The sequence below is a fragment of the Electrona antarctica genome (genome assembly GCF_951216825.1).
Source record: "Electrona antarctica genome assembly, chromosome: 8".
Taxonomy (NCBI): domain Eukaryota; kingdom Metazoa; phylum Chordata; class Actinopteri; order Myctophiformes; family Myctophidae; genus Electrona; species Electrona antarctica.
Window position 1 is genome coordinate 16,839,847 of NC_136789.1, and position 9,675 is coordinate 16,849,521.

Sequence of the window (9,675 nt, forward strand, 5' to 3'; positions counted from 1 at the left end):
AATCACAGGCCTGTGATATTTTCTCCAGTGATTAGAAATGCTCTCAGAGTCACTCTTTTAGTACATAAACAAACACAAACAAAGTTCAGTCAGACAACTCACGAATAGTTAAACCAATATTTATTGCAGAATGAGTAACAAGTGTGCATATGATATTAGATTTGGCGTTCGGCTCTGCTGGATTTCTCCCTGCTCGGCATGGTTAAGCAATAACACAGAATATAAAGAGCAGGGAGATAGATATACAATAACCCCCCATGGGGAACCTAAATAGCAGAGCCGTGGTGGTGCTGGGGAGGAGGTGGGAAAAAACATCGCATACAACCGGGGACCATATGCAGAGGAAGGCAGGAAGAGCATGCAGACTGGTGAGCTTAAGTAGCCCGCCCAATTGGTCAGCTGACTGCCGCATCGGCGAATGACGTGAGGGACTGCACACACTGTACACCCACATAGTAATGCAGCATGTTAACCCCTTGAGTATAGTATGCGCCTTGAGCATGGCATGAACCCCCTTGAGGTTGTCTGAATGAACTAACTTCGCAAGCTACGTCTCATTTCAGTCAGACAACTCACGAATAGTTAAACCAATATTTATTGCAGAATGAGTAACAAGTGTGCATATGATATTAGATTTGGCGTTCGGCTCTGCTGGATTTCTCCCTGCTCGGCATGGTTAAGCAATAACACAGAATATAAAGAGCAGGGAGATAGATATACAATAACCCCCCCAACACACCTACTTTCGGTGAACTCTCACCGTTGATCCGGGCAGGTGACCCACTATGGATACACAGTGACGAAATGCAAATATGCATTTCTGGAACCTGCCGGATATGCTAACCCCCCCAACAAAGCAGAACCGGAACGCCCTACGGGAATACTCAACCGATACACATCCGTGCAGATGTCCCACTGAGAATAGTGACGAAATGCAAGCTATGCATTTCTGGATTTTGCACGGATATTTTAACTTTTACGTGAGCTATGTGTAGCCATGACTGCACGCCGAGCCGTGAGGCTTACCTCTTGAGAAAAAATAATGTGTGGGGCCCCGGCCGATCCCCTTTTTTCTTTTCTTTTTTCTTTTTTCTTCTCCCAGCATGAGAGACAACCATCTGGGATCGGCTGGGGCATACTAACCTTAAGCTTAGCTGAAAAAGGCCTGCTTGGCTGCGCTCGCCGATAGGCCATTCCTCTATTGCCAATAGAGGAATATTCTACGCTGCTGCGCTCGTGTAGTGCAACCATTCACCGTTATGCCGACGTCCTCAGCAAGAGGAACGCCACCGGCCCTCTGTCAGCAAGAGGAACGCCACCGGCCCGCTGTTTCTCAAGCTTGAGAAGAGAAGCGGTATGCTGCTATAGCCATTTAAGCTTGAGATAGCGACCTGTAAGCATTCCACCCAGCATGAGAGACAACCATCTGGGATCGGCTGGGGCATACTAACCTTAAGCTTAAGCTGAAAAAGGCCTGCTTGGCTGCGCTCGCCGATAGGCCATTCCTCTATTGCCACTATAGAGGAATATTCTACGCTGCTGCTGCTGCTGCTGTTGCACTACACGCGTGTAGTGCAACCATTCACCGTTACGCCGACGTCCTCAGCAAGAGGAACGCCACCAGCCCTCTGTCAGCAAGAGGAACGCCACCGGCCCTCTGTCAGCAAGAGGAACGCCACCGGCCCGCTGTTTCAGAGCCGCTATGGACATAAGCTTGAGATGAGAACCGGTATGCTACTATAGCCATTTAAGCTTGAGATAACGACCTGTAAGCATTCCACCCAGCGACCACCGTATATGCAAGGTAATAAGATTACCATTCCTGATCGGATACAGCACTTGCATTCATTACATCCTGAATAAACAACTGAAGCTCTTCTGATTAGATGCACATAATGATTCATGGGCAGCTGAGGACCATGGCCTGAGTTTTGGTTGGCAACTGGCGCATCAGCGTGGCAGTAGAATCAGGAGTAGCGAGGGCATGAGCTGAGAAGACCGATAGCCCTGGCTTAGGCAGGGCTCGCGCCACCTTACGGAGTCCAGAACGCAGCCAAAGCAGGTTGCCCAATGCAGAACTAAAAGACACATTAGTTCATCCTGGCTGAATGATTAAAAGTGTGAATAGGGGATCCTAAGCACGGATCGGAAACAGAGATCATGCTGAGGGTCAAGATCAGCAGAAGAGACTTCCCACACCACACGAGCCCGATAAGCCGTTTAAAGAGAGAGAAACCGATATTTAAAGAGAAAAGCCTTAGATCTTAATCCTAGTCTATTTAGACACCCACGTGATAGATGCCCCTAATGAATTAACTTACATGAGCGGCATATGCTCTTCATGAGGCCTTTGAGCAATTGAATATGAGCTTAAAGAAGTTAAAATAGCTTCATGTCATGCAGACCCGAGAACTGTTCAAGACCACCCTCGTCCAGAACTGGGATGAGATACACTACTATGTTCCATACGAGCAATCTATAATCATGCTGCAGAATCAACAGCGCTGCAGGGTCAGGGTGATGGTGATGGACTTACTTCTTCGCAAGATACTAGAACCATCACTTTCGAAGAAACCCAAACCGACCAACGCCAGCTGAAGAAGCATTGGTGAATCTCCTGACTGAGCGACCTTAGGACGTCTGAGACTTGTGCTGAAAGAAAGCTTAGGACCAAGAGAATATCTGAGGGTCATGAACCTGTTGAACAAATGAGCCACAGATAATAGATAAAACATGATCTGCTTTGAGAGAAAGCAAGATATATGCCTGTCCTGTATAGCCACTTATTTTTGAGTGGTGCAAACCACTCCAACAACCAGCTTGTCTGTATTTGTGTACCTGTATACCTACGTGTCCGTGCAAGGTGAGCATGGTTACTATGGTTAGTGTGTGACGTCACTGACATAGCTGATCAGACTATATAAGACCTTGCACCACTCAGTTCACACGGGTGTGATTTTTATTATAATAATTAATATTGTTAATACATGTAATAATTATTTAACATGACACTAAACAGCTTCTATGAGGAAGCGATGACAGATAATTGACGACATCGATGCCATTACCTATGAACTTATACTGCATTCATTTAGATTGCCATCCAATGCCATTTGAAGCAATAACTAAGAGGAGCAGAAAAACAAGCCTTGCAGAGTCATGAGGCCCTGGGCAGGAGCCCAACTCTTGATTCAGAAGTGTGAGGCGGATTGATGTACACGTACAGCCCCTGGACGTGACACTGGAATGACGCAGGGACTTACTCCAGTCCGACCATTGATGCAGAGTGCCGAGGATCGGAGGAAGCACTGGGTTCCCATTTTCCCGGAGTCTTTGGTATGACCCAGCCGGTGATCGAGCCACAACCTCCCAGACCCTGGGCGGACTCGACTAGCAGCGAGGCCCCTGAGCTGGTACCAGAAAATGAAGGCTTACAACAGATTTCACCTGATAGTAGCTACCAAGTAGCTACCAAGCGGCCACGAAGAAAATCGGTCCCATCCCTACTAACTGCAACGTTAAGTAGATTAACAACAAGATATGAGTGAGCGAGTGAGCGAGAGGCCAAGGGTGGCGGGGGACACCCGACAGTCAGCCAGCGCTCGGAGGCCCCCTGAGGGTGGAGGCCCGTTTCAATTAAAACTGGAGAAACAAGCAAGGCCTCCTATGCAAGTTGCAACTAACCCAACTTATGATATATCCACTGCGGAATTAAATAGACATTAAACGTCATCACTGTGATATTTCCTAATGCTGTTACTCAATACTATAGTGGTACTGAGCGACATCAAATCGATTACTGGTCTGAATACAAACTGGCAGACTACATTTCCCGGCTGCACCGGGGAAAACACAACCAATAGGGTGTACCAAAATCTCCTGGAGGGGGCATCAACACATGTGTCACATGGTAGCGGCCGCCATACTTGCTGGCTTGTTTGCATTGAGAAAAACAAAAACAAAACTGACCTCACAATGGTGCAGACTTGCTCAGTAAATAAGTGCCACAGCAGGTCACGTCGAGGAAATGAGCCAGAAACGGAATTAGATGTTCAGCTTTCCAGCATGGAGACAGCATCAGGAACCCAGATTGACGAGTTTACAAAAGACGTAGAATGGCTTGGATCGGCGCATGGGCGCAGAGACATAATGTTCAACAAAGTATCTAAGCACAGCCGTGTTTGTTCACAACATTTAACTTGTCCTTGTAATGTATTTGGGCCCGACGTGGTGTTGGTTCACTATGTTGTCGCCAAGAACGAGCTTAATATTTACAAATACATACCACCGTCACTCTATTCTGAGTGATGTGGGCTAGAATTTAATGCCCACGAGAGGGCCGTCCCAGCTTTTCAGACGCCACCCCCTCTTGGTGACGTACACGTTTTCACACGCTATAGGTCGCACAAGCACTGCGACACGGAAGCCAAGCTTGCTGCGAACATAGACATACGTCTATGGCTGCCTTCCTTCATCCCAGGTCCCCTCACGGATAAGCGATGAATTAATGCTTAGGAGTTTCACTTTAGAGCTCCTGGCAGTGGATGTTAGTTGTGCAGAAATGAAGCAATACGCAAGCTGCTAGCCTACCACCTTTTGAAACATCTTCAGTCCCACAAAGCAACTGCCATTACCTAGTCCTACTCAAGGACTGATCAACAGAACATACAATATGAATCTGAAACATTAAAGGTGACAAATGGGCAATGGGACACACGGTGACAAGACGCTATATATATATATATGTATATATATATATTGATCTGAACTTCTGACCTCAAAGAGAGTGAGGGGGGTATACACTGGAGTGACTAGACCGACAGCTAGATATGCTTGAAGAGGCGGACGGAGGCAGCAGTCTGTTAAGGCTTTTAACTCTTCTCCAAGACAGCTCAACCCGGATAGTGAAGCTGAGACATGATACAACGAAAAGAAAGCACTAATTAAATGATGCCCATTGAGAAATACGTCCGAAAATAAACAGCTAGGAACGAATCTACAGATCTACAGCAGTAGACAGTAGGCTATGTCACTTGACATGACATTACTGCAAATGCGATTGCAATTTTAACCTACTTTAGAATGACGCTGCACATAACTGAAATGGATTGAGATGAATTAACCATAACATATGATACTGTCCTTATGAATTGGAAACATGGAATAACTTTAAGATTAATAACTATGCCACATATGACTTGACAGTCAGAAAGCTCTTCTAGAGCTGCATAAATGTATTAGTGTTACCCAGGCATAAAACTGAAGCATAATGAATCACAGGCAAAAGGGTGCTAGCTTTAGCATTAGTTTAGCATGAACAAACCCTCATGGCAATGAGGAAACCTCAACACCACATGGCTACAAAAGCACCAACCTATATCAAGATTGCAATTAAGGTAGTTACCTCACAGACAACACTTTCCAAAGCACATATAGAAAGTGTTTTAAGGAATACTTTGGTAAGCAGAGTGTGACTGAAGTCTTGCTCCAAAATGAATGAAACTGCTAGGAGACAAACAGGCAGCTGAGTTGCCAGATCTTTGAGAAAGAAAGCAACCAGGTGTAGAACCATCCTGTACCCGACTAGGACTCGCCACGTGACAACTTAACTTACAATATATACCCTACTGACTACGACGACTTTGAAACAATACAGTTCATTGGACAAGGTCATTTGGATCCATGACAGAACACCAGAACCGAACAATTGACTACAGAAAACAAGCCCAACATTGCTTATAAAAGCGGACGTGGCAACCACTGCACATGAGTTGAGGACCCATCACTGAATGGGAGAAACACTGCACCTGGGCTGCCTTGGCAAAACATTAGCAAAATGAGAACTTGGCTATAGAACACATACCATGTTACAATAGAAGCTGCAGCACTGACTGCGCATCCGGCTTAATTACCAAACGGGCTATTATGAAGCTTGTTGAAGCCACATAGTAGAACTCAGCAGCATTAGCAGAATCATATCAAACTCAATATTTGCATACAACCTGCAGGCCCTTATCACAGCAAGGACAGTAGCTGAGAAGCATAATTTAAGCAGAAGTAGCTGCACACACGGACAGCAATAGCAGCAGCAACAACCACGAGGAGCAAAAAACATCGCATACAACCGGGGACCATATGCAGAGGAAGGCAGGAAGAGCATGCAGACTGGTGAGCTTAAGTAGCCCGCCCAATTGGTCAGCTGACTGCCGCATCGGCGAATGACGTGAGGGACTGCACACACTGTACACCCACATAGTAATGCAGCATGTTAACCCCTTGAGTATAGTATGCGCCTTGAGCATGGCATGAACCCCCTTGAGGTTGTCTGAATGAACTAACTTCGCAAGCTACGTCTCATTTATTTTACTGTTTTATATTTATTTTTTGAGGGGTGCTAGCCACTCCTATGTCCAGCTTTTAGTCCTACACAAACATTAAATTCCCATTGACAATGAATGGACAATTTTACGTCATAGCATAAATTCACATAGTGTAGGTGAGGACGCAAATTCTGTTTGGCCGGAATGAGATGATGTATGATGATAAGAGCGCCCCTCACTTCACACATGTGTGATTGTTCCTTAAGTAAAAGTATCAATACTGCAATATAGATATACTCTGTTTTGTTATAGGTCAAAGTCCTGGATTTCAAAATGTACTTGAGTACAAAAGTCAACACATACGGCAGTGTTGCCACCGGCAATGCTTCCTGATCCGCCACAGACCGGTGTCCGCCTGTTTCTGCCACTGTTGTGTCACTCATAATAATGCATTAATAATGCAACGACCTCAGAAATAAATGGAATATGAATGCATGCTTGCAAAACGAATAAGTAAATAATAAATATTACATTACTTTACCTCCTCCCCCCGCCGCTGCCGTGGCAACACCGCGTGCTGCCGGATGGCGCTGGCCGAGACGTCAGCTGCCGTGCGTTGTCTGCCAGCGCCGCTGCCATAAAATGCACTCGCTCTCCCACACAAACGTATTGGCATCAAAATTTAGCAAAAGTAAGAGTACTCATTATGCAGAATGTCCCATTCAGATGTAGACCTAAAAATAAAAAGTTTGCCAAAATTATATTTAGAGCGTAACTAAAGCTGTCAAATAAATGTAGTGGAGTAAAAGTACAATACTTGGATCTGAGACGTATAGTGGAGTAGAAGTTTTGGAAATTGGAAAAACTCAATTAAACTACAAATACCTCAAAATTGTATGCAAGGTTTCCACCACTACCAGGCAGCCATACAAAGTTGTTTACAATAGTCTTGTGAAGTGCCATATGTGAACTCCACACCATGTCTCCCTCTCAGTGGACACATTGATACATAATGCTAAAACATATACTGCCCATATAGGCAACCCAAACTGTGTGTTCTCTGCTCTATTCTGGCTGGAGAGACCTGTTTGTGTGTCCTCCTCTCTCTCTCTCTCTCTCTCTCTCTCTCTCTCTCTCTCTCTCTCTCTCTCTCTCTCTCTCTCTCTGCCCTCATTTTCCTGCCTCTACGGCCACCTGGTATCAAAAATAAAGCAAACAAGAGAAAGAAGGAAACTGCCTAAAAATATACACTTGTACAATACCATGCTGATGGATAGCATCTCAAAGGCCTTCATTACTGCCCAACTGTGCCAAGGTGAGCCTGTTTCCTACACTTCTCATAGGGACAGTCCGAAAGAGAGTACAAATCAATGGTTGAGAAAATCTCCATGAAAAGTGGTAGTTAAAAGTGAAAAGTGGTAGTTAAATTATTATGAAACACAGGACAGATACAGAAAAATATGGCTGGTGGTTATGCACATAAAGAAAAGACACTGACATAATATTGAGATCTTACATTTTGGTGAGTTGGGGAGCTGGTTTTCCTCTGCTTCATGGCTGTGTGCACAGTATAAGCCGAGAGAAGACGTTTTCGGGAACCGCTTGGCGCCTCTTCGCCCTTGGACTGGAAGGACATTTGTGATGCTTGTGACTCCAGATTAACTAAACCCAAATGAGCACCTGGACCCTCTACAGGGAACTTAATGGCAATTAACGCATGAAATCAGAGGAATTAATGTTTCAACCCATAGAGAATGGAAGGTCAGAGCTCTCTCTACAGTATATCTCTCACACTCTCTGTGTCCGTCCGTCTGTTTCTCTCTCTCTCTCTCTCTCGCACGCACGCACGCACGCACGCACGCACGCACGCACGCACGCACGCACGCACGCACGCACGCACGCACACACACAGCCATGCACACAGCCATGCACACAGCCATGAAGCAGAGGAAAACCAGCTCCCCAACTCACCAAAATGTAAGATCTCAATATTATGTCAGTGTCTTTTCTTTATGTGCATAACCACCACCATATCTTTCTGTATCTGTCCTGTGTTTCATAATAATTTAACTACCACTTTTCACTTTTAACTACCACTTTTCATGGAGATTTTCTCAACCATTGATTTGTACTCTCTTTTGGACTGTCCCTATGAGAAGCACGAACAGACACACTCAGTAATCTGTTCCAGTTTGTTGAAGAGAGTTTGAGCCGGAGAAGACGGATGAAGGAACTCAGCTCACCTGGTTATAAATGTTTCTTCCCTCTTGTTTTAACTGTCATCTATTTCTGTCGACTGTTCTCGCGTCTGTACAGAACTTTTGATTCAACTTTTAGGAGAGAGAGCAGCCCATACTCAGCAGCACCAAACATACATTTTCACACCCCTGGTTGGCTGGTTGTGCCAATTTCTAAACAAACAAATCAGGAGCATCTCTGGTGGGAGCTCAGTCTGTGAGGGCGAGTACATTTTCCAAACACTGTTTTGACATTGACTCAAATAGCAGACTCATATACTGTAAATACTTAGATTTCTCATTTAGGGATGAATCAGCAATGTTTTGGATTAATTTATCATGCAGACATTCAAGAAGAAAGGAAAGCATACAGCTTGAAAGTATCCTGTTATCCAAACTGAGGACAGCTGTGTAAACAGTGGACATAAAATGAACTGAATCTTCTGGCTGTCACATCTGCATGGCAATAAGAAAAGCTTGTGTCTCTTCTAATGCTGATGAGCTTTTTAGACATTTGGTTACCGTGCCAAAATATAATAATTAATCTTTTCAATGACCCTCTTTCCTTTATCTTTGCTTCTTTCTCATTCTTTTTTAAAACCTGCCACTGCTCCCATAGAAAGCCATTCAACTGGATAAAGTAATTTACCTGGATGAAGAGAGTGAGAGAGAGAGAGAGAGAGAGAGAGAGAGAGAGAGAGAGAGAGAGAGAGAGAGAGAGGGGGGGGGGGGGGGGAGTGTGTGTGTGTGTGTGTGTGTGTGTGTGTGTGTGGGGGGGGGGGGGGGTGGTATATGTGTAAAAAACAGTAACGTTGTTCTATTTTCATCCCTATCATGCTGTGTACACCAACCTAAGGCAACCTCAGAGACCCGTAGCCATTTGCACCACTGCACACTAAGTTCAAACGTAGCCTAGTTATAGCTTAAATGGCTTATGCATTGTATATGCATACAGTAATGCATAAGCCATTTAAGCTATAACTAGGCTACGTTTGAACTTGTGAGGTGGTGCAACTGGCTCACGTTGAATCAGAGAAGAATATGTATGTGAAAGATGTATGTTTAGAGATAAGGTTCAATTTCTCTGCCTTATGCATGAGCACATAATGCATAATGCA